The 27139-nt window shown below is 42.7% G+C and overlaps 1 protein-coding gene across 2 annotated transcripts in view; it reads right to left on the bottom strand.

Annotated features, from left to right (window-relative positions):
* The window catches only part of GMDS (GDP-mannose 4,6-dehydratase), a 1326053-nt gene that overhangs the window by 143154 nt on the left and 1155760 nt on the right, over positions 1–27139 (bottom strand). The window lies entirely within an intron of this gene.

Here is a 27139-nt window from a genome sequence, read left to right as displayed (position 1 = left end):
CTCAACTTATATTCAAGTATATACGGTAGGTTTTTAAAAGGAGCCTTTTAATTGCAGGCCTGAATTTGTATAGATTTGGAACACATTCTTTCTACATAGGAATGGCCATGTTACAGGCTTTTCAACTTGTGCAGAATGCAGCAGCCTGATTGGTGACCAATATCTCTAGAAGTAAGCATACTACTGTACACCGATTTTGCAAAAGTTGCACTGGTTACCAGTCAAGTGGCTTCAAGATTTTGTGTTTAATTTTCAAACTTTTGAATGATGATGGTCCTATGACTTTTACAACTATATTATGTGTGTACAAGCCTTTGTGCTGTTTTACAATCTTCTCAAAAACAATTGTTGGATATTCCTTCTTTTAGACAAGTTAGATTATTTATTTACAGAGAGTCAATTTTTCAGATTGAAAGTGCAAGGAAATGGAATGAACTGCCTTTGGATTTATGTGCTTTGGTAGGTCTATTACATTTTCGTAAGCAGCTAAAAACATTATTATTCACTCGAGTTTATTGAACTTAAGCATCTAATATAATAAAATGGTAGACGCGCATGCGCACTAAAAAAATCGTGTTCCCTGAGCTGTCCCGTTTTTTTTTAGTGCGCATGCGCGGGTTGTACGTCACCAGTCAATCGCCTCCACAGGCCGGACCGCAGCCAAACGGACCGCGGGAAGGGAAAGGGGGAGGGGAGGAGGGCTTCGAGGGAGCCGGCTGTCGGAGGAGGGCAGACGCGGGCCCAGGATCAAGTCCAGCTGTACAATCCTGTCCCTTAAGCTGCGGCGGCGGCTTTGAAAACGGCTACCTTAGTTCTTTGTTCGATTTTTTTTTAAAGTTTAACGCTGCCGCCATGGCTCCTCTCACGATCCCGGCCTGTGTCAGAGAAGGCTTCCGACGCAGGCGGGATCGTGAGAGGAGCCGCGTCGGCATCTTTAAACTAAAAAAAAAACAAAAAACCAGCAAATAACTAAGGGAGCCGTTTTATCTGCATGCTGCTACGAAGGAACAGGTGAAGGGGAGGGAAATGCTGATGCACAGGGAGCAGGCAGGCATGGCAGGCAAACAGGGGGAGAGGGAAAGGGGCTGCTTTGGGGGTAGGGGTGTGCTGGGGGCACACAGCAATCATGGGCAGGGGATCACAGAGCAGGCAGGCATGGCTCAACAAGGGGAGAGGGAAAGGGGACTGCTTTGAGGTGAGGGGTTTGCTGGGCCAGCAGCAATCATAGGGGGGAAACAGAAGGGGGCCACGGAGCAGGCAGGCATGGCACAAAAGGGGGCAGGGGCATTGGAAAACGGGGCTGTTTTGGGGGGAAGGGTGTGCTGGGGGCACACACCAAGAGATAGGCAAGCATGACGCAATGGAGAAATACAGGCAGGCAGGGCACAAGGCAGACACACAAACAGAAAGAATGACAGACAGACAGACAGCATCCAAGCACAGAGAGAGAAAGGAAAAAAAAACAGTCTACTCTAACACCCGTTGGACAGGGGGAGAACGAAAGAGATGCTGATGGACAGGGGGGGTGAAGAAAAAGGAACGGTGGACTAATGTTGGACAGGGGGAGAAGGAAACAGGTGCTGCTGGACAGGGGGGAGGTAAAACAAAGGGAGAAGGGCTGCTGCAGCATAAGGAGAGCAGTGAAGGGGTGGTGGTGGACACAGGGGAGGTAAAAGGAAGGGAAAATGGACAGGGGGAGCAGGCAAGGGGTGATGATGGACAGCCAAGGAAAAAGATAGGCAGAAAGAAAAAAAGCGACTAAGGAGAGAGAGAAAGAAATAAAGACAGACACACACACATATGTTCTAGCACCCGTTAATGTAACGGGCTTAAAGACTAGTTAGAAATATTCCTATAGTTTCATTATACTATTGTTGTATGTGATTAATGACTGCATGATCAATTTAAGTATTAGTTATTATTCAAAGCAGTATGAAATTTTTGGATGGTTTGTTTTGGTATGTCTTGTCTTGTGTATTGGTTTATTGTGTATGTATTAATGATATATGCTCTCCTTAGAACTGTGGGACAATGCAGACTATAAATATTTTTTAATTAATATGCGCTGTAGAGGACAGACTGCCACAACTAAGCAGATCAACAGGCTTCTCCTCATATATCCAAGTGGATAAGGGGCAAGTATCAGCTTACAAATATTATTTGTTTTGAATCTTCATATACTATCAAGCAAATCTGGAAGGCCCATATGGTGTCAGGTCAAAAGCGCGCTGGGACAAAGGCGCGCCCAGACAATTGAGCACAGCGCGGGGGTGCGCACCGCACAAAATTACTGTTTTTAGGGCTCCGACGGGGGTGTGTGTGTGGGGGAACCCCCCCCACTTTACTTAATAGAGATCGCGCCGCGTTGTGGGGGCGTTGTGGGGGGTTTGGGGGGTTGTTTTTAGGGAAAAAGTTAAGTTTACAGTAAAATGTGGACGGTTACAACCCCCCAAACCCCCATAACGCCGGCGCAATCTCTATTAAGTAAACTTGGGGGGGCTCCCCAACAAAAACCCCCGTCAGATCCCCTAAAAACTGTAATTTTCTTCGGCGCGCGCCTCCATCTTGCGCTCAGTTGTTGGCGCTCGCCTTTGTCTTTCGCGGGGTTTTCTATGAACCGGCCCATATTGCTGGCCATTCCTTTGTTATTAAATAACAGCAGGGCATGCTGTGGGTCTTACAAGCAGTTTCTTGGCCTGGTAGCAAAGGGTGTATGGATTCAATGTATGGCTACAAGAAGAATTCTATGGAATCAGTTATTCCAACCCTGCTGCAGCAGGTTGAATTTCGACAACTACTACTACTTATCATTTCTATAGTACTGCTAGACGTAGGTAGTGCTTTACATTAAGATATACAAGAGACAGTCATTGCTCAGTAGAGCTTACAATCTAATTAATAGACGAACAGGACGAGTAGGGGTCTAGGGGATTTCTTAGGCCTGGGTGCATAACAAGTGAAAGGAACCTCAAAAAAGCACTTCCCCATGTGCTGGCAATATTCTTGGAAGGATGGGGGAAATGATCACGGCAGGATTAATACCAAACTTTTCAGAGTTTTGCTTTTCTTAAAATAAGGACGTTAGCATGTTGGTGCATGATAAGACAAACTTGTAGCCAACAATGAGGCTCTAATTATAGATGCTGCAGTTCTCATGTGCAGCAGGCAGAAGCTGTCAAATATTTTTCAGGTGATTTGCAAGGTACAATTACATGTCACAAAAGATAGAACCTCTTTGATGCTCAATTTTGGCTCTATATCAAAACAGGGCTCTATATCCTCTTCGCAGGGATTTACTGACAGCTTTAAGTAGAGAGAGGAGGAAGCTCTTATCTTGATGCAGGCTGCCAAAGTAGCGTGGCAAAGTAGGCCCCTACTTTTGGTCTATTTCATAAAGCCACATGGGCACCTGCGTGTCCTTATAAAATACACTTAGAAATCACAGGTAAAATGAACCTGCATACGTTTATCTCTGCTCATAAACAGGTGTAAATATTCACACGTATTTTATAAGCAATGACTTTAGATCAGTGTCTCTCAAACTTTTTCGAGCCGGGGCACACTAAAGTGTGCGGACGTCGCCGTGATGACATCACGTGCATGCATGACATCATCACGCTGACATCCGTGCATGCGCAGAAGCCCTCCAGACAGGCCCTGAAATGCCAGTAGGGCGTGCCAGCAGGGAAGTCTAACAAATATCAACTGAGTACCCCCAACCACAGACCTCCCAAACTCCACCCTAGACCCACCTAATCTCTTCCCCAGATCCAACCCCCTTTACTAATTGTAATGTAATTTTTTTCCATTCATTTTTCATATACACACAATATACACAGCAGATATAAATTCTCAAAACTGACACATTTCAATCACTATATTGAAAATCATTTTCCTTACCTTTGTTGTCTGGTGACTTTACTTTTCTGTGCTTTTAACTATGTTTCCAGGGCCTTCTTATCCATTGACTATTTTTCTCTCCGTCTTCACTTTCTGCTTTGCATCCATCTTTGGCATTAACTTAACATTCAATATTTCAATTTTTCTGCTTTCTTCTCAAAATCTACTATCTCTCTCTCCTTCCCTCTCTATTTCCATGGTCTGACATATTTCTCCTTCCCTCCGTTCCACCCCCCAGTGGTCCAATGACATCTCTCTCCTTCCTTTCTCCTCTTCCCAACCTAGCATCTCTCTCCTCCCCATAATCTGGCATCTCTCTTTACTACTACTACTATTATTATTTCTATAATGCTAACAGACCCCCCTCCTTCCCTTCTATTCCCTGGTCTGATAGCTCTCCCTTCCTTTTGTCATCTCTCCCCCCCCCCCCCCGTGTAACATTTCTCTTTCCCTTCCTCCTTTCTGCCCCCTGCAGTCCATCTCCCTTCCTTTCCTCCTTTCTGGCCCCCCTCCCAGTACAACATTTTTCCCTCCTTTCCACCAGTCCAATATTTTTTCTCCCTTCCTTCTGCATGCTTCTCCTCTGGTCCTCCTTCCCTCACCCAACCAACATCTCTCTCTCTATATCTCCCTCCATGAGTCCAACTTTTTACTCTCTGCCCTCTCCCCCTTCAAAAGAGTATAACATTTCTGCTTCCCTCCTTTTGATCCTTCTCATCCATCTTACCCTCTCCATGAGTCCAACACTTTCTCCCTCCTACATGCTTTCTCTCTCTGTCCTTGCCTCTTTCCTCAGTAGCATCCCTCCTTCCCACCCCCCAACCCAACATGCTCTCTCCCCATGCACCATCTCACCCTCCCCTCCAGTGTGTAGCACCTTTCCTTTCCCTCCCTTTCTGCCAGGACCAGAAGCACCTCTTCTCCCTTCCTTTTACCTCCTCCCTGTCCAACAGTACCCCCTTCTCCCTTCCCTGCTCCCCATGTTCAGCAGTACCCTTTCTCCCTTCCCTGTCCAGCAATACCTCTCCTGTCATTGCTAGTGGCAGCTCACTGTGTGCTTTTAACGTCGACACACAGCTGCAACTAGCAGTAGTTTAGCCCAATTTCATTAGGCAGCCTCGGGGCCTTTGCTAGGCCGGCCCGCTTCAGAGAAGAAGAAAGACAGGAGTCCTGGGGGCATGGAGACGAGGAAGGCAGATACGTGCAACGTGACGGTAGAAGTCAGTTGACACAGGCGCCAGAGCCTCTCTTCCTGCCCTGTGAGCCGCGGCACTTAAAATCTCAAAAGGCACACAGTTTGCGATATACTGATTAAGATCAAGACTCCCGTCCCACGCTCTGCCTAAAATTCATCACTGAATACAGCTACACCTAGCTCACACTAAAGTACAAGCACTTTTGATATCACATGTACTTTTAATTGAGTTCTGTTCATTATTGACTACTGATAGTATTGTATGTGCCTTATTGCTACATCTCTTATAAAGCTGGTGTTTGTTCTTCATCAAATATTCTATGGGGAGGAGGGTATGGGCATATCATGATACCAGTTTAAACTGTTCTTTGTTTCTTGTGATTACTCAAATACTTAATGATTCGTGGCTGTATATTTTTCAGATCATCAATGTAATTCAATAAAATATATTAAACATAAATAGGGTGTAACTTTAGAATCATTTTATACATATTCATTAGAATATATGCATAAAAAAGCCTTTATAAATTATTGCCTTATTCTGAACCTGTGTGGTGCGTCCCAATACACTGTGTGAGATCAGGTACCGCCATTTTTCAAGATGGCAGCATGGAGGTAGAATCAAGTAGGCAGTATTCTTGACTTCTAACTTAGAGGTGCAAAGGCTAGGCCACATGAGCCAGAGAAATGTTTTTGGTGTTGGGGTCCATTTGAGGGAGGGTAGAGGGGTTGCAAGAGGCCATTTAGGCCAACAGAAAAAGAAAATCAAGAGTCCAGTTGCTGTGAAAATCTGAGGAGGTTAGGGAGAAGGGTTCAGAGAATTGTGGGTATCAGGGGAAAAAGATCAGAGAATTGGGTGGAGATACAAGGAGTGTAACATCTGTACTAATGTCAACTGAAGGTTTTCCTCAAGACCTCTAGTCTATACTAGTGCAGACTTATGTATGCATACATCCGGTATGCTCACCCTTACTAGTGTGCATTTTTATCACATGACATTAACCCTACTTATGGCAGTAAAGAGAGAAACCAAGTGTGCTGAGAGAACAGGATGCAGGGATAGTGCCAGGAGGGCAAGGAAAATAAAGATAATGTGTGCTAGGGAGGGGGAAGATGGAAGAGATAAGAGGGGAAGTTGAGAAAAGCGGGAAGAAAAAGGTGGGCAGAGAGAGATAAAGAAAAAAGGTAGAGGGATGAGAAATGAAAAAAATAACAGGGAGTGGGGAGGAGAGTTGAGTGGGAAGGGATAGAAATGGAGAGAAGGAAGAGATGAGGGAAAATGATATGGAAGAGAAAGAAGGCAGAAGGGATATGTGAAAGAAGAGAAGGGAAAAAGATGACAGATAGAAAGAGATTATGTTCTTATCTTAATAATATATTTTCTAGTAGATAGGTGTGTCATTCTGGACAAGCGGATTATCTCCCAATGACCGCGAGCCATATGCAGAAGGAATCTACTCCAGATTTTTTCTGTGATCCTCCTAATTCACTGGGAGCTCTACTGCCACCTGCAGTTAGTACTCAAGCATGCAAGAACTCCATCAGATATGTGAAGTAAGGACAAGAATGGGAAATCTCTCAAACCAATCAACTGTTCTGCTCACATATAATAATGCTTGAACACTCAACGAACAAGTAACAGCCAATAGAAGCATCAGGTAGTACCCCTGTAGATGCTAGAAACATATTATACTGTATTCTTCAGGGCCCAAAGGGCTAACTGGCATCCAAGATACAGCCTTGGAGAAGAATAAACAAAATGAGACAGTAGGCAGACTCAGGAAGAACAGGGCGGGGCTTCAGAATGACACAACTATTTACTGGAAAAGATTATCAAGGTAAGAACATAATCTCTTTTTTCAGTGCAATAGATGCATCATTCTGGACAAGCGGGATGTACAAAAGCAGTCTCAGAAATCTAGGGTGGGCTGCCTGTGCCAGCCCGCAACACGGAGGAACCAAAGGCAGAGTCCTCTTGTGCTGCAACATCCACTCTGTAGAACTTTGCAAATGTGTGAAGAGTGGACCAAGTGGCACTCTACAAATCTCAGCTGGAAGTCTTGGCAGCCATTTTCGTAGCTGAAAAACATGGTCAGGAGCAAGTGGGAATCACTCCTGCCCCAAAGTGCTGCTAGACCACCAGGGAAACAAGGTAGGTCTGGGGTGGTGGTGTCTGACCAGGGAGGAAGGTGGAACGCTGCCTTTTCTTGTACGGGAGGAAGGGGGGTGCTGACGATACTTTTTCACATTATTAAATACAAAACAAAAAATTAATGAATGTCCAATCATCTGGATGTTCCATTATCCAGACTGCTCTCTGCCAAGGTTAGTCTGGATAATCGACGTCCTATTGGATACAAACAAACCTTTTTCCGGGACAGGAAAGCAGTAGAGCTAGAGGACATGCACAGAGATTGTGGGGGAGGGAAGTATCAACTCAGGAGTAATGTCAGGAAGTTTTTTTTCATAAAAGAGTGGTAAATGCCTGGAATGCCCTCTCGCAGGAGATGAAGATGGTAACAGAATTTAAAACCGTGTAGAACACAAAGGATTCCTATATGGAAAGAGAACAGAAGCAAGACAAACTTAATAGTACTTTGATGGCAATTCTACTAGTTGGGAAATAAAACCACTGCTGGGCAGACTTTTACAATCTATACCCTGATTATAGCTAGACAGATTTGGATAGGCTGGAGTGGGCTTCAACAGCAACTCCAGAGTTGAGAAATAAGTCCAGTGGGCACACTTCTGTGGTCTATGTCCTGAAAACGGCAAGGACAAGGACAAATTCAGATAAAAAATGCATATACTATATTGCAACATACTATGTGCTATGGTCTGAAATTTGGCAGCTAAGATTTAATGCTAAGAAATGCAAGGTCATGTATTTGGGCTGCAAGAACCTGAGGGAACAATACAGTTTAAGGGGTGAAGAACTTTTGTGCATTAAAGAGGAGCAGGACTTGGGTGTGATAATCTTAAGGTGGTCAAACAGGTTGACAAGGTGGTGGCGAAAGCTAGAAGGATGTTAGGGTGCATTGGAAGAGGTATAGCCAGTAGAAAAAAGGAGTTATTGATGCCCCTGTATAAGACTCTGGTGTGACCTCAATTATAATATTTGGAGACCGCACCTTCAAAAGGATACAAACAGGATGGAGTTGATCCAGAGGAAGGCTACTAAAATGGTCAGTGGTCTTTGTCATAAGGTATATGAGGACAGACTTAAAGATCTCAATATATATACTTTGGAGGAAAGGTGGGAGAGGGGAGATATGATGGAGATGTTTAAATCCAAAATTTCAAAAAATGTCACTCACCAGCAGTGGGTTACACAATAAGATCAAACATTAAGATATAAAACAGGTGGAAAAAAAGCCTCAAAACCTTATATCACGCAGCAATCTTTGATGATTTTCAGCTGGCGTTCTTATTGTCATCGGCAAAAAACTCACACCCCTGTAGATCTTTAAACATTGTTACAAGGGTGTGAGTTTTTTGCCGATGACAATAAGAACGCCAGCTGAAAATCATCAAAGATTGCTGTGTGATATAAGGTTTTGAGGCTTTTTCTTCACCTGTTTTATAACTTAATGTTTGATCTTATTGTGGTAACCCACTGCTGGTGAGTGACATTTTTTGAAATTTTGGATTTTTTTTTTTTTTTTAAATTAAGTTTAATACTTTTACAATATCATACAGATATCAGGGAAAAAAGGGTTTCCATACAAATTTTCATTTCAACCATTTCTTTGTTTTCCTTTAAAATTTACTTGAAAATAAGCGATATGTCTCCCCTTTTCGTGGGCTTGTAAAGGATTGTTTTTTGTATTATTTATTGAAATGAAATTTTGGATTTTTTTTGTCACTACAATAGTGTTCTTGGGAGATGTTTAAATACCTACGTGGCATAAATGTGAATGAGGTAAGTCATTTTAAAAGAAGCTCTGGAATGAGTGGGCATAAGATGAAGTTAAAAGTTAATAGGCTCAGAAGTAATCTTAGGAAATACTTTTTTACAGAAAGGGTGGTAGATGCTTGGAATAGTCTTCCAGTAGAAGTGGTGGAGACAAAGACTGTGTTTGAATTCAAGAAAGTGTGGGACAGGCTTGTGGGATTTCTTAGGGAGAGGAGAAGATAGTAGATGCTGCAGATAGGCCTACTGGATGGGCCATTTGACCTTTATTTGCCATCATGCTTCTATGGAGAGATTGGATGAACTGTGCAGGTTTTTATCTACAACCATCTCTTATGTATGTTACTACGTAAGATACCAAGCACTACAATCCCTTCCTTGAGTAAAGCATACTTTATTCCAAGAATCTGGAAGGAGGGAAAGGGGGAAGGGGTATATGTAGACAATGAAAATAAACTGTCAACAAACATCCAGGATCTCACGAAACTTCTGGAACGTTCTGAAGCTGGAGACATGAATAGTTCATACTTGTGTCTTCCTGCAAGATAGAAATCATGTCTGTTCTTGTTTTTTTCCACCATAAATTTGAACTGTTTATGGGTTTCAGTGTATGGATCTTTTCTAACCTATGCAGGAATGCACAAGATGTAAAGGAAAAGGTTTCTTAAGATTTCTGCATATGAGGTAAGAGTTTTGACTATTGTGGTTCGATTCTAACTATAATTTCCTTGTAAATATATTGTAACTTTTTCTGGTATTTGTATTTTCACCCAGAGCAATTGCAATTTCTCTTGTATGTTAGAATTGCCAGTCAATGCTCAAAAAGTGCCTGAAAGTATGGGAGCTTGGTTGAGTCTTTTGAGTTGAACTGTCTATGCCAGACATGGGCAACTCCGGTCCTTCAGGGCCGGAATCCAATCAGGCTTTCAGGATTTCCCCAATGAATATGCATGAGGTCTATTTGCATGCACTGCTTTCAATGCATATTCATTGGGGAAATCCTGAAAACCCGATTGGATTCCGGCCCTTGAGGACCAAAGTTGCCCATGTCTGGTCTATGCCTTTTATTTTTATTATTTAATTTTTGCCCCTTTTTGTTCTCAATTTTAAGGTTTGCCTTGATTTCCTAAAATAATACTACTTAGCTCACAATATACTGTATTTCCATTCTATTTTCTTAATTCAAGTTATAATTGTGTTCAGTTACATTCTGAAAACAATTCCAGACTTCATAATTATCATTAGCTTTTAAATTCACAGGAGCTGTCTTCCCTCTGCTGCAATCCTGCCACTGACTCAGAGGAGGGGCGGGACAGCGGCAGAAGGAAGACAGCTCTTGAGGCCTATGGCAACCTGCAAGGATCGCCAAAGTACTGGTGATCCTCTCTGCAGGCTGCTCCCTGCTAAAATTAGGTAAAGGGATGTGCGGGAGGCCGGGGAGAAAGCCAGACACCACAGCACTTTCCAAGTGACTCCCGCCTCACCCTCTTAAGCAGGTGCGGTGGCGGCCAGTCAGCAAAAGGCCGCGCTGCCATTCCTGCTTTAGGGGGTGAAGGGGAAGGGTCAATCACTGAATTGGGAGGCCAATTTTTTTGGGGGGGAGGGGTTTAAATCATATTGATTCACCCGATGTGAATCGATTTAAATCGGGCAGCACAAAGTCCTCGGCTCTTCTGTCTCTTGTAGTGCACTAAGCTCCATCCCTCGCCTGGCTCCGCGATCGACTGGGGTTGCCTGAGCGATCGACCGGTCGAGCGACGTATTGGGCACCCCTGGTTTAGGGGCTTATTTTCAAAAAAGAAAAACATTCAAAACATGGCATAAAGGGACTTGTATGGGGTTTTTTTTTTTCCAATTCACTATTTTCAAAACCTGTAACCCATTTGGAGCTCTTTGGGGAAAATGGGATAGAAAACAAATTAAATAAATAAAACCTATTTTCTATATGGATTTTTATGCTGTTCATCTGCAGTTCATCTAAATTTCAAGGGGGGTGTTAGAGGTATAGTGTGTATAGGGGGCAGGGGAATGGACCACCCAGGGTGCTATGTTGGTGGTGGCAGCGCCAAACCTCTTCTCCACTCCGCCCCGGTCCATCACCATACTCCCCCACCACATGCGCCTTCCGGTCTCCCCACACCTCTAACTCTTTGCCGGCGTGAGCAGCAGCTCCAACCTGCTGCTTGTGCCGGCTTCAGCTCTCCCTCTGAAGTCACTTTCTGGTTGCAGGATCAGGACGTGATATCAGAGGGAGAGCCAAGGCTGGCACGGGCAGCAGGTTGGAGATGCTGTTCACACCAGCGAAGTTAAAGCGGTATGGGGGAAGAGAAGAGGCGCATGCGAAGAGGGTGGCAGTGACAGCGCCCCAGGCACCTCCCATCCTCTCTACGCCACTGTGTGGGCAGGACTAGGACAGGCTTAGGACCTGAACATTTTTTTCCCATATATCAAACTTGTTCCCTTTTCGAGACAGGTCCCAAAGATTGACAGCTAGATCCTCAGATGTACCACTCCACGTTCAATTCAATTTCATAACATTAAGCTTAATGTGCATTGTCTTCACCGGATCCAATTTTATAAATACATTTAATACTCCATGTTTAACTTTATAAATATATAAATATATAGATTTAATTTTTAAATTTTAACTTATCTTTTAGTTCGTGGTCTTTCTTTCTTAGGGACTTCCTTTTGCCTAAACTTAAAATTTTAACTTATCTTTTAGTTCTTGGTCTCTCTTTCTTAGGGACTTCCTTTTGCCAACATGTTTCGCTGAACAGAGCTTTTTCAAGGCCGGGTCCCTAATAGTTAAACGCCATACATCTAGACCACGCTTTTCTGTGAATCAAGATTGATGAATGATTGTTGAGCAAAATTTATGAATGAAGTGCAGTTAGTTGGATTATATCTGAACATTTTTTTGCCATAATCGAACAATTTAGAATATGTCCAGGGCACAATTTGGACGTTTAGGGTTAGGCCTGTTTTAACAATAAATAAGTTCGAAAAAGGTGCCCAAACTGACCACTGGAGGGATGTATGTATGCATGAACCCCTCACACTCCCCCAGTTGTCACTGACTCCATCCCACGCCCAAAGATGCAAATGAAAAAGTACATACATGCCTGTATGACAACTTCAGAAGTTCTGTGTAGTCCTCATATTAGAGCAGCAAGCAGGTTTGGGGAATAGCCTAAAGGTCAGTGCAGTGGACTGCAGAGAAGGGGACCCAGGCACATATCCCACTCTAACTACTAGTGGTGGAGCATGTGAGCCCACCAAAAGCCTACTGGATCATCATATAGGTGCTGCCTGCAGGCTTAAGAACAGTTGGGTCTAGTATGTTTTTGGTGTGTTTTGGAGGACTCGCCACTAGAGGTCTACACGGGAACGGGGATCGCGGGAATCCCGCGGGAGTCTCGTGGAAATCCCCCCCTAACCCATGGGACTCCCACAGGGTCCCCCCTCTGGCTTATGGGACTCCCACGGGGGACCCCCCTCTAGCCAACGGGACTCCCACGGGGATGGAAGGCTTTGGAAGCAGGTTCATCCATATAATATAATGGACATGTCAGCCTTAGTAAAAGAGGGGGTTTATAAGTTAATTACCTGAACAGAAAACAAAAAAGGGTTCCACCAAAGAGGTTCCACAAGGAAAACAGCAGCGCAAACGCAAAAGAAACTGTGGAATTGATGATCCTGTCAGAAGTAATTGCTGCTTTTTATGGTGACGGGCGGGGATGGAGGTAATTCCTGGCGGGGATGGGTGGGATTTTTGTCCCCACGCAACTTTCTACTCGCCACACAATATAAAGAGGTTATAGTGAGATGTTAAACTGGGACCTTTTATATGAAGTTCACTGCAATGCCCCTTGAGGTGCCCCACTGCTCTGCTGGGATGTTTGTGTGGCCAGACTACAACAAATGCTGGCCCATCTTACATCCCAATGGCTTGTTTGGTGTATTTTTCTTTTGTATGTATATTTCAAAAAGATAGACGCACATCTGAAAAATGGCCACACATGTATATTTTAAGTTTATGAGGAATTTTGGTGAACATCATGACTGGGAAATTTAAACGCTCATTCACTTTCTGATAACCTTTTTTTTTTTCTTTTGGTTGGGGGGAATTTGGATGAAAGATATATTAATTAATTATTTCATAAGGATAACAGGCACCCAAAACTACCCAAGTAATTCCTCTTCTACAAATTTATACCTGCTCCAAGGCAAGTGCAAATACATGTATGTATGTATGTATACACATGTTTTATAAAGCACATGTCTACATCTCAAACTGCCTCTGCTCTGTCTAAACTATGTCTACAAGAGTGCCTACTGGTATATTAGAAAATGCCTTATAGCATTACTCCACAAGGAGAATGCACATGTATAGAAACATGATGGCAGATAAAGACCAAATGGCCCATCCAGTCTGCCCATCCGCAGCAACCATTATCTCTTCTTCTCTCTAAGAGATCCCACGTGCCTATCCCACGCTTTCTTGAATTCAGACAGTCTCTGTCTCCACCACCTCTTCCAGGAGACTGTGTACAAATACTGATAAAAGCTTATGTTTTTTTACATACCCAACATACCAGGGAAAGTACATGTGTACTTTCTAAATATGTATCTGCATAGAGAACATGCACATAGTTTCACCTGCCTCAAAGCTGGTGCAAATTTATGCGCTATTGGAAATGGTTCCAGAAGCCTATTTTATAAAAGGCACAAAGATAACTATCATCTTTATAGATATGGCATGGGTTGCAGGTAATTCTGAAAGCTTTAAATAATACATTTATAATAATAATAAATGTATTCTTGTATACCGTCCAACCACAAAGTTTCAGGTGGTTAACAAAGAAGAACTGTACAATCAGTGAAAAATACATCAGGTAAAAGAATAAAATAAGATGATAAAAAGCAAATTACATAATCATTTGACAAACTTATCAAACAAATGTGTTTTTAAAAATTTTCTAAAAACGTTATAAGAATCTATTTGACAAATAAGCGAGCTTAACCAAGAGTTCAATTTGTCTAGCTGAAAAGCAAATGTCCTATTCAAAAATTTATTGTAACGACAGTTCTTGACTGAAGGATACATAAACATTAACTTATTATGAGTGTTTTTAATGAGGTGTAAAAATGAAATTGAGAGGTTAGATATCCTAGCGCCAAACCAAAAAGAGATTTAAAACAAAAACAACCAAATTTAAAGAGAATATGTGCCTCAAAGGGCAACCAATGTAATTGCCAATAAATTGGGCTGATATGATCGTATTTTTTTAGGCCAAAAATTAAACGCACTGCTGTATTTTGTACTAGTCGAATACGTTGTAAGTTTTTCTTAAATGATGCAAGACAGACAATGTTACAATAATCGAGGACAGACAGAATTAAAGACTGCACCAAAATTCTAAAAGAAACCGAATTAAAATATCTTTTGATGGTTCTGAATTTCCAGAGGAATTTATGTCTCTATAGTAAGCTGAAGATCTTATGGTGATTTGACTCCTGAAGTGGGCATTTAAGATGAAACATTGATGTTAGGTTCTATTGTCGATTCCATAAAAATTCTGGTAGTGATGCTGGACCGCTACCTCACTCTAGATGTTCACACAGAGTTACTGGTTAGAAAAGGCTTCTCGGCATTATGGAAACTAAGAACCATCAGAAAGTACTTCGATGCAGCATCATTCCATTTACTGGTGCAATCTTCCATTTTAAGCCTGCTCGTCTATTGTAACATCATTTATCTGGGGTCTTTCAAGAAAACCATTCAAAGACTCCGAATCATACAAAATTCGGCAGTTCGACTGATTTTTGTTATAAAAAAATGGGAACATATAACCCCCTACTATCAAAAACTTCATTGGCTGCCCCTAGAAGTAAGAGTGTTGTTCAAATTTGCCTGTCTCTGTTTCAAATCTATTCAAGGATTGGCCCCCATATACCTGGTTTCCCATTTTAACCTGGATTGTTCCACCAGGCCTACACGCAGAGTACATATGTTTAGCCACCCAACAATAAAGGCCTGCCGATTCAAGAGATACCTGGACAGAACTCTTGCTTTCCAGGCAGGTCAACAGAATGGTTGGCTGGGTAACATCTTTAAGCCCCTACTATCAAAAACTTCATTGGCTGCCCCTAGAAGTAAGAGTGTTGTTCAAATTTGCCTGTCTCTGTTTCAAATCTATTCAAGGATTGGCCCCCATATACCTGGTTTCCCATTTTAACCTGGACTGTTCCACCAGGCCTACACGCAGACTACATATGTTTAGCCACCCAACAATAAAGGCCTGCCGATTCAAGAGATACCTGGACAGAACTCTTGCTTTCCAGGCAGGTCAACAGAACGGTTGGCTGGGTAACATCATTAAGCACTCCTCATCCTATCTTAGCTTTAGAAAACTAGTTAAAATAAACCTGTTCAACCGATTTGTAACCAAGAACTCTTAATGCCTTATCCCTGTTTTCTACTTACAGGTACTTGATGTCCCTACACTGTTTCTATTACTCTGACTTTCTCCCTCTCTACTTGTATTCTCCCCCTCTACATGTATTCGACGACTTCATTGTAATTATTTTCGCTGATTGTCCAGCTCTTCTTGTTGTAAACCGCCTCAAACTACTATGGCTTTGGAGGTATATAAAAATAAAATTATTATTATTAGATAGAAACTGATAAAAAGTTTTTTTGTTTAGTATTATTTTGGGATAGCCTATTCACAATTTTTTTTTTTTTTTTAAATGGAGGCAGATGATGACAAGTCATAGGAAACAAGTTAAACAGTCCAGTAGTCCCAAAAGGATAGAGTGTGTAAGAAGCAGGATTGATATAGGATAGAAAATCTAACTTTATTAAAAAATCAAAAATATAATAGGTATGTGCGTCTCACAAATGGAAGATTAGATTAGATTGATTACTTCCATGAAGTCCTTAATGAATGACAGAATATGTATAGCAAATGGTCTTAAACAATGGACAGTGATATCAATAATGGTTCTAATAATGAGCCAATAGCCAATATTATTGGTTTTCCAGGTGGACACTATATCAGTTTGTGTATTTTAGGCAAAACATAGGTAGTAGGTGTAACTGGATTCTGTACAATGAGGAACTCTTTCTCTCTTTATTGGTTACAAATTCCCTGAGTATCCAATCTTAATTAATGATTTAATTTCTTAGCTAATCTGGGGTGTGTGGTCACATTTAAGTTTTTTTCCTAGAATGTAGTGTCAGTTAATTGTCTCTCGATATTTGAAATGTGCTTATTTCCCTCTATAATGACAATTGCCCCTCCCTTATCCGCAGGCTTGATCATAATCCTGCTGTCATTCCTCAAAGTATTAATGGCATTGTTTTCCTCGTCAGACATGTTGCAATAGGCTTTCTTATTTTGCAGGTCTAATTTCACAATGTATTTCATTGCCAGTTGTTCAAATACAGTATTAGAACCTGGAAGGCCGAGCTTTGCTCAGTAAAGTGGGTGAATGGCTATGATGGATTGATGGGGTTGTTGTTTGGGTTACCCTGTGCAGGTATTGGGGTGCACATTCCTACCCAGGGATTCTTGGTCTCACTCAAGTATGTGGAGGAGGTGTACTAAAATTGAAAATGAAAATAGTCTTACCTCTTGCCACTTTCATCCTTTTCCTCACCTGTTAGTACATCTTTACTCCAAGCTGTTTATTTTTTTCAAAGAACCCACTATCAGTCTCCCTGCTGTCTGAATTCCACGCAGTTCCTCTCCTTGTCCTTATCTGTTTGTTTCTTAAGCCCATCCCTCATCCACTTATATTTGTATCACTGTGCATGCCTTCCCCAGCTTGCATTCAGTTCAGCTCTATTCTCTCTTTTACATTCCATATGTGTTCTCTCAATCTCTCTTCCCCTCACAACTCTTTACCTACACTGCAGTTTATTTATTTATTTAAAATATTTATAGCCCGCATATCCAACAATTCTAAGTGGTTACCAACTTTACATACATAGGGCAGAATTAATTCTTCAAGGGCCTCTAGGCACCCAAGTACACTGTGCCCCCCTGGCTGGTTAAGCTTCTGGGCTGCAATTATCTTTGTATCACTTTCCATGCCTCCCCCAGCTTGCATTAACTTGAGCTGTGTTCTCCCTTTTACATTCTATATCTGTTCTCTCAGCCTCTCCCTCACAGTTCCTTACCTACAATGCATAACGTGACCATTTATTTTTTTTCATCAAAACGGGACATCTATTAATATTCAGTCCCGCCCCCAATCCCGCCCTAGCCCCACCCCCAATCCCACCCTAGCCCCACCCTCAATTTCTTCCATTCATTTTTCATGTACACACAATATCTTATTATTTCATAACAGTAACCATAAAATTAAAAAAAAACACAAAGCACCCTATACGCAAAGAAAATGTTATTTATATTTGGAGGGTTTTCAAAGTTGTCACCTCAGTAACTATAGAAAAATAGACAAATATAGTGCAAAATATAGACAGCAGATATAAATTCTCAAAACTGACACATTTTGATCACTAAATTGAAAATAAAATCATTTTTCCTACTTTTGCTGTCTGGTGATTTCATGATTCTCTGGCATTTCCTTCTGACTGTGTATCCTTTCTTTAATTTCTTTCTTTCTGCACTCAGGCCCAACAATTGTTCTTTTCTATTCCCTCCGTCCTTCCTATGTCCTTAGTGTCCCCAGTGCCTCCTTCCTATGTCCTTAGTGCCCCCAGATCCAGTGTCAGGTCTCCTTTGTACTTTGTTCCAGGTCTCCCTCTCTCTCCCTCCTCTGTTATGATCTTGCCTCTCTCTGCTCTTTCTCAGGGTCTCTCCCCCTCTGTACCTCCCATAGTCCTGCTTCTGCCTCCTGTCTTTCTTCTTTGGTCTAGGCCGGGGGTCGGCAACCCGCGGCTCCAGAGCCGCATGCGGCTCTTTTTCACCTTTGCCGCGGCTCCGGTAGTGTGTCACGCGGGCCGGACCAATCAGCAAGCAAGGCTTTCATCTGTGTACGTGCTGAGCTCACTGCTCAGCATGGCTATTTCCCGCCGCGACGCCGGACTTGTAAGCTGCATCGCCAGAATTTAGGTAGGCTGTTTTCATCCCCGTGGGAGTCTCTCTCGTGCGCTATGGCTCTAAGTCAGGGGTGCCCATCTCAGCAGCAGCGATCGACACAAGCTTCTGACGTCGGGGCCTACCCTCTGCGAGTCCTGCTTGTTTCAACTTCTTTTTCCACAAAGGCGAGACTCGTAGAGGGAAGGCCTCGATGTCGGCAGCTTGTCTTGATCACCGCTGCTGACGAGTTGCTTAAGAGAGCCGCGGAGCAGGGGGGTGTTGCCAGGTGCAGGTAGAAGGGAGAGGGCCAGATGCAGGACTCATGGGTGAGGGAGGAGAAGAGAGAGAGAAAGAGAGAGGGGAGGGAAACAAAAGGAAATATTTCATACTGGGCTGGGCCGGAGTGGAGGGAGGGTGGAAAGATTCTAGGGTGCAGTAACAAAGGAAAAGGGGGGGAAAGCTGAAAATGGAGATAGTGACACAAAGAAGAGAAAGGGTAAGCAGGACCTACTGAATAAGGATAGAGATACAGAGGGGACATGAAGAGGAGGTGAAATAGAGACATAGAAGTAATGCTGAAAAAGTGGGGGAGGGGGGGATAAAGACATTGAAAGGGCAAATGGTGAACATGGGGTAAAGACAAGGACAGAGACAAATGAAGATTCTGAAAAAGTGGTGAGATAGGGATATAGTGAGATGGACACAAAGAAGGGTGATGCTGGAAAATAGGTGGAATGGTAATTCTGACAAACACAGAAGGGAAATGCTGGATCAAGGAGAGATGGGGCTCAGGCTGGATGGAATGAGGAGAAATGCCTTGTTGGCCCGGAACTTCCTCTCCTACGTCAGAATTGACGTCAGGGAGCGGAATGCTGGTCAGCGCGACGCTTCTGCAGGGAAAGCTTGGGACGGCGGTGGCTTGGGGGCTGTTCCCCGATGGCGGTGGCAGCAAACCGAGTGGCTTGGGGGAGGGCACGGAGAAAGAAAGAAAGGGGGCAGACAGGGAGACAGAAAGAAGGGGGAACAGGGAGACAGAACGAAAAAGTTGGGGGAGAGAATGAGGTCTGGAGGAGAGGAAACATACAGGAGGCTGAAAGAAAGGAAGAAAGATTGGATGCACAGTCAGAAGAAGAAAGTGCAACCAGAGACTCATGAAATCACCAAACAGCAAAGGTAGGAAAAATGATTTTATTTTCAATTTATGATCAAAATGTGTCGGTTTTGAGAATTTATATCTGCTGTCTATATTTTGCACTATGGCTCCCTTTTACTAAACCGCAATATCGTTTTTTAGTGCAGGGAGCCTATGAGCATTGAGAGCAGCGCGAGGCATTCAGCGTAACTCTCTGTGCTAAAACCTACTATTGTGGCTAATTATATGGGGGGCCTGGACTCTGGCACATTATAGGGGGGACTATGACTCCTAGCACAATGTAGGGGGGGAGCTATGGCTACTAGCATATTTTGGGGGCTCCTATTGGCTACTGGCATATTATAGGGGGGCCTGTGGCTACTGGCACATTATATGGGGGGCTTATTGGCCCAGTAATGATCTATGGGTGTCCAAGTTCAAATGCTTGACCGCTACTCTTGAGGATGTTGCCCATCAGAAGGCCATTATGGCTCAGAATCATAAATGGACTGATATTGAAAACCTTCCCAAACTGGACAAACTTGTATTCGAAACATGGAATGCCATCCCCAACACTTATATAAACATGAAAAAGTATGCATTTGGAGTGCTGTCGATCTTCGGCTCCACATATGTATGTGAGCAGGTCTTCTCCAACATGAACTATATTAAAAACAAACATCGATCACGCCTCACAGATGACAGCTTGCAAGCCTGTGTGAAAATGAAGGTGACGTCTTACAGCCCTGATGTGCAGACACTGTGCACTGAGGTTCAGGAGCAAAAATCCCATTAACCAGCTAAATTAAATATTTTAATTAGCTATTAATGTGCAAAAATATATTTTACATTGTTAAGTGAAAAAGTCCTTTTTTTCTTCAGATTGACAGCTAACTGCATGATCCTGTATATAGCATTAAGATAAGAAACAATATATGCAGTGTTAGATTTGTTTTATAATGGTTTTGCGGCTCCAAGTTTTTTTTTCTTTTCGAAAACGGGTCCAAGTGGCTCTTTATGTCTTAAAGGTTGCAGACCCCTGGTCTAGGCCTTTATCTCACTAGTCTTTCTTCTACTTACAATCCCCCCCTTTCTCTGCCTCTTTCTCTCCTTCCTTCCTTCCTCCCTCCTTCCTTCCTATGTCCCCCTCACTGCCTTCCAACCTTTGTCCCACCCCCTCCCCCAAAGCCAGCCTGCTTACCTTCCTCCCTACCGTGCCTGATTCTACCACCCCCGATCCACTGCCGCTGCTTGCAGTCCAAAATTCTTCTTCCCTAGCTTCAGGTGACGTCATCCGATAGTATGGCTGGTTAGAGCTGGAGTTCCAACCTATTTGAGACTTAAAACCTCCCAATTTAGCACTAGCACCCCTTTTCCCGGCCCTTACCAGTGCGTTCCTGCAATCGGAAGAGTGGGGGAGCAGAGTGATGCCGCCAAAAGGTGATTGACAAGGTGCCGTTGGGAGGATTGGAGCATGGAGCCCTGCACCACATGGGAACGGTTCTAAAATGGTTTCGGGGTGATAGCAATTCTGAGCTTGAGTCGGGTCAGATGAACCGCATGCTGCCTCCCCGTCTCCTAACTCGGCTGCAATAACGAAAGCCGATCTGCAGCAAGAGGTGGCCGGAGTCAAGGGGCAAATTAAGGAAGCGGTTCAGAAGATTAGGCAGAATCCTTCTTCCCCACGTCAATTCTGATGTCGAGAGGAAGTTCCGGGCCAGCCAATCACTGCTTGGCTGGCCCGGAACTTCCTCTCCGACGTCAGAATTGACGTCGGGATGAAGAATTCTGGACGGCAAGCAGTGGACTGGGTGGGGGTGGTTTGAATGGCGCTGGAGAGAGGCTGGCAAGCAGCAGCTGCGGTGGACTGTCCCGTTGTCCCCGAGCACAGCTTCGGGACACTGTCCCTGAAAAAAGGACATTTCAGCATCCCGAAGCTGTGTGGGGAACGGGACAGGGAATCGAAAAACGGGACTGTCCCGTTGAAAACGGGACGTATGGTCACCTTAACAATGCAGGTCTTCTTTCTTGTCCAGCCAATAAGTTGCAGAGGAGATAGGATTATTAGGTTATGATACATCATTTTAAAAAAAACCTTTTGACCCCCTAAATAAATTTTCACAAACTCCAGACCCAGCTAATTTGCTTTCTTGCACCAAAAACTGTAGATTGACCTGGTCTCATCAAAATCCTATGAGCTGTTTTTCAGATCACAGTCACAACTTCCTCGCTTTAGAATATAGGATTTATCTGCTCTGGTACTTTCTGCAAGGTTGATAACTCCTTCCTCTCCCTCTGTACTGAAATGGATCTCTTTCTCTCTCTTTGTGGGAGGAGGCTGTCTGCTGTGGAGGTCTTCCTCTACAGCTTCCCTAGTTGAAAAACCTGTTAGGGGTGGCCACCATGGGGAGGGATTGTGTAAAGGGAGGCCAATGGGTCAAAACAATTATCTGAAATGCTTCTTACTCTTTTAGTTGTTCTATTTGGTTCTGGACTAATATTACTTTTTTGTGATATCTATTGTCATAATTTGTCCTATAAAGCTTTTTTTTTTTACCTTGGTCTTTATTCTGTCTAAGGGCAAAGTCATTTTTTTTATACCAAGGACAAAATTATGACAATGATTGATATCGCAAAAGAAATAATATTGGTCCAGACAGCCCCCTCTCTCTGAGAGAGAGAGAGAGAGAGAGAGAGAGAGATATTCATTTCAGAACAGAGGAAAAGACAGGGGGGGGGGGGGGTTGGAACGAGTTACCAACCCTGCACAGAGTACCAAAGACAACAAATAATATTGTGAACATATCAAATTAGACCAGTAAGCATATATGAGACTAAGATATTAGAAAGAGAGATCTCTTTTGTACCTATACCCCATGCCAATGCTTTCAGCATATAAGTAGAGTTACACAAATGTACTAGAAAACTCAGAATAATGGAATTTTCCAGCAGAAAAGTAGATTTGTGCGTTGTGAAGAATAGCAAACCCCCTTTATATACATTTGAACAACTAGTAATGAAAAATATTGTGAAAATAGAACAGCAAAATAAGAAAGCCTACTGCAATATGAATAAGTAAAAAAATAATGCTATTAATATTTTGAGAAATGACAGAAGTATAATGGTCAAGCATGCAGAAAAAAGAGAATGGCAATTGTCATTATGAACAGAGATAAGTATATTTCAGAGATAGAAAGATAATTAGATGATACTATATTCTACTATAAACTTTTAAAATGTAACTCCATAACCCAGATTAGCCAGGAAATTGTTATTAATCGAGACTGGATACTCTAGGGCAGGGGTCTCAAAGTCCCTCCTTGAGGGCCGCAATCCAGTCGGGTTTTCAGGATTTCCCCAATGAATATGCATGAGATCTATGTGCATGCACTGCTTTCAATGCATATTCATTGGGGAAATCCTGAAAACCCGACTGGATTGCGGCCCTCAAGGAGGGACTTTGAGATTCCTGCTCTAGGGGACACCTAATTAATAAAGGGCCCCTTTTACAAAGCTGTGATATTTGAAAAGGATTGCAGTTATTGTGGAAGAGTATTGTGAGGGGGTTGAATTGAAGAATAGTGGTTGTATATGTGATTTATTGCCTACCTGGAATGATTGTGAGGGACAGGTCAGTATTGTTAGAATTTTTATGGAATTTGCCGACAGATTTTAATAGTTTTTATGAGGTGATTTTAATATCCCATTGTCACCTGAAGATGTACAACAGGTGGAGAAAGATGAATTACTTTTTTTTTAATCTTTGAGTTCTGTAGATTTAAAACAGATTGTTGAGGTTGCTACCCATGATGCAGGGATCTGATCTTTATACCATCTTTGAATGAGAGGGAAGTCATGTCTGAGCTGAAAATAGAACATGTGATATGGTCAGATCCTAGATTAATTAGTATAGAGATGGTTATCCAAAATGGAGGAAATGTAATAGCTGTTGAGAGATCTAAACAGATGGTAAGGCCCCAATTTAAGCCTAAGGATTTGTGGGATGAATGGAATTATGCATTTTAGTTGTGATAAGAGCATACATCCCTACAGCTTGCGTTAGTTGTGGTTACCCCAGAGAGGGAAATATGGAGGGGTGAGGGGGTTGTGGTAGATAATTGGCAAACAGCTCCTGTGCGTCAATTGAGGCGTGACTTGCACCGATCTGAAAGGCGATGGAGAAAAACTAGAGATAATGATGATTATGAGAGTTATGAGTTGTGTTTACATGAATATTTGAGGTTATATGAGAATTAAACCTGCAAGAATTGTTTTCAACAGTTCAGAAACTGACTGGGATGGCAGGCACTGGAGTCAAGGTAAAAAATACGGATGCAGTTGAATATGTTCAGCTTCTTAGTGCGAAGTTACACAATTTAGGGGACTTAGTTGATGTCACTCTAGGTGATGGTTTGGAGGGTGGGGAAAAGGAGGAGATATGGATTGATTTTAAAGCAGTATCAGAGAAGTAAATATTAAGTATTGTAAAGACTATGACAGTTGCATGAGCGAATGCTGACCCATGTGCTTCTGGTATTTTATATCAGCAGATAAACTAGCTCCGAGTTTTACAATGATGGTGAATAAGTCTTTACAAAGTGGTGTTTTTCCTGCTGAGTGTAAATTAGCAACAGTTAGGCCTGTTTTGAAAAAGAAAAGCATGGATGATAGCAAAAAAGGAAAAAAAAAAAATAGTACATAGGATGAAATAAAAGAAGAGGCCAGGTAGCAGCAAGGCAGAAGAATTTAAGGAAACGGCTGAAAAAGTAGAATAGATAATAGGAAAAAGGAAACTAAGCCCCTATTCTATTAAACTGCGCTGGCGTTTTTTTAGCGCAGAGAGCTGCGCTGGGTGGTCTGCGCTGCTTCCGACGCTCATAGGAACTCTGTGAGCATCGGGGGCAGCACGGGCCGTTCAGCGCGGCTCCCCATGCTGGAAACTGCTAGCGCAGTTTACAAAAGGAAGCCTAAGGTGCACTAGCAGATTTAGCACGCACTAATGATTAGTATGTACTAAACGCTAAGAAGTCCATAGATATAAAATGGGCTTCTTGGCATTTAGTCCACACTAAATTCTTTAGTGCATCTTAGTAAAAGGGACCCTAAGAAATCAAAGAGGGTGAAGAAATACGCGGACTGGAAAAGCGTCACCAGTGGGGTGCCGCAGGGTTCATTGCTTGGACCCGTGCTCATCAACATATTTTATAAATGATCTGGAAATTGGTACAACGAGTGAGGTGATTAAATTTGTGGATGATACGAAGTTATTCAGAGTAGTGAAGACGTGGGAGGATTGCGAAGATCTGCAACGTGACATAAAACACATTCGAGAAATGGGCTGCGACATGGCAAATGAGGTTTAACATAGATAAGTGTAAGGTGATGCATGTCAGTAATAAAAATCTTATACACGAATACAGGATGTCCGGTGCGGTACTTGGAGAGACCCCCAAGGAAAGAGATTTGGGATTACTGGTAAACAAGTCAATGAAGCCGTCCGTGCAATGCGTGGCGGCGGCGGCGAAAAGGGCTCGGAATGATTAAGAAGGGGATCACAAACAGATCATGCCGCTGCACCAGGCCATGGTACGCCCTCACCTGGAATACTGCATTCAGCATTGGTCGCCGTACATGAAGAAGAACATGGTACTATTCGAAAGGGTCCAGAGAAGAGTGACTAAAATGTTTAAGGGGCTGGAAGAGTTGCCGTACAGTGAGAGATTAGAGAAACTGGGCCTCTTCTCCCTTGAAAAGAGGAGACTGAGAGGGGACATGATCGAAACATTCAAGATAATGAAGGAAATAGACTTAGTAGATAGAGACAGATTGTTCATCCTCTCCAAGGTAGAGAGAACGAGAGGGCACTCTCTAAAGTTGAAAGGGGATTGATTCCGTACAAACGTAAGGAAGTTCTTCTTCACCCAGAGAGTGGTGGAAAACTGGAACGCTCTTCTGGATGCTGTTATAGGGGAAAACACTCTCCAGGGATTCAAGATAAAGTTAGACAAGTTCCTACTGAACCAGAACATACGCAGGTAAAGCTAGCCTCAGTTAGGTCACTGGTTTTTGACCAAAGGGCCGCCGCTTGAGCGGATTGCTGGGCACGATGGACCACTGGTATGACCCAGCAGCGGCAATTCTTATGTTCTTATAGTCAGATGTGTAACTTCAGACCAATTTCAATTTTATCATTTTTAGCAAGGGTAATTAAAATGGCAGTGCTTCCTCAATTGGAGGAGTTTGTAGATTCAGATGAATGTTTAGCTAATAATCAGTTCAGATTTAGGGAAGCTCACAGGGTGGAAACACTTTTGATATCTACTGTGGATGTACTCCAAATAGAGATAGACCAACGTAAATGTTTTGGCCTTGTTTCTTTAGAAATTTCATCTGATTTTGATTCTGTGGATCCGAACCTACTGTTAATGAGATTGAGAGAAAGGGGTGTTGCAGGGACTATGCTGAAATGGTTTAGTTTGTATTTGATGGGGAGAACAATGTATGTATGTAGTAGAGGGGTTATCTCACCTACGGTACCTATTGTAAAGGGGAAGTCCCAAGGGTCCCCATTATCTGCAACATTGTTTAACATCTATGTGGAAATTGCTAGAAGCAACAGGAGGTTTGTTTCGTATGTATGCTGATGATGATCTGTTTTGCTTTGGGGGGGTGTTAAATAAAGAATTAGAGGGAAGAATTAGTTTCTCAATTGAATGCCTACATGAGTATGAATGGGTTTGCGTTAAATGTAGCAAAAACAGAATTTATTGTTGTGGGGAAAGTGAGTGAACATCTATGGTCTATGAGTTCGTGTGTTAATGACCATTTTATTATGGTTAAAAAAGGAAATTACTTTATTGGGTGTTATACTTGATGCGTAATTGGTGATGAGTGCTCAAGTGGCGAAAGTATGGCATATTTTGCTCTCAGAATATTATGTCTGGTGAGGGCAGTACTTACTGGATGGGATTTTTCTGATATGCTACAGAGTATGGTATTTCAAAACTAGACTATTGCAATGCCTTATACCTAAGTATTACAAATGCCTGTGTTCAGGCATTGCAGGCTAAACAGAAATCTGCTGCGTGAATGTTGATAGGGGTATCATATTTTGACCATATTTCACCTATATTAAAGATGTTTCACTGGCTCCTGGTACAATTTTGTATAAAATATAAGGTTATGAAATTGGTACGTCAGGGGATACATGGTAAACTGTCAAGATATTTTAAGGAAATTTTATGTATGTATCAGCCAAGACGAATGCTTAGATCAGAAAAGCAGATGTTGCTGGATGAGAGAAGACATGAAGAGATACATTATGTTGAGACAGCTAAATCTTCTTTTTCAGTGGCAGAATGCCTTGCCTGGGAACTTAAGATTCTGTGGTTCAGAAAATTGTTAAAAACTTATTTTTTTCATTCAGGCATTTTACTGAAGAGAAGAACTATGAACTAGGAGAGTTTCTGTAACATTTTATTCAGGCACTTTATTGAAAAGAACTATGAATTGAGAGAGTTTCAGTAACATTACTACTGCTTTATGGGCAATGGGAATGATATTTGTGTTTGTTTGTTTTATGGGAATATGCATGTATTACCATATTTTCACGCAGATAACGCGCACCCGTGTAAAACGCGCACACAGGTATAGCGTGCAGAAACCACGATTTTATGTACAAAAACTTTTGTATACCGCGCTCACGGGTATACCGTGCATGCTGCCCGACTGTCCTTTCGCCCGCCCCGACTCTCCTCTGGCCACCCCGACTCTCCTTTCGCCCTCCCCGCCTCTCCGTGCGCTGTCCCGACTCTCCGTTCACCCTCCCTGACTTTCCGTGCACTGCCCCGACTCTCCGTGCGCTGTCCCGACTCTCCGTCCATGTGCCTCAGGCCGCGCCCCCAGGTGGGACCTAAGGCTCCAGGGCCTATTCTGATTGGCCC

The sequence above is a fragment of the Geotrypetes seraphini genome, chromosome 2 (assembly GCF_902459505.1).
Source record: "Geotrypetes seraphini chromosome 2, aGeoSer1.1, whole genome shotgun sequence".
Classification (NCBI taxonomy): Eukaryota; Metazoa; Chordata; class Amphibia; order Gymnophiona; family Dermophiidae; genus Geotrypetes; species Geotrypetes seraphini.
Note: the sequence above shows the minus strand (reverse complement) of the source record. Positions and strands in the feature narration are given on the sequence as shown.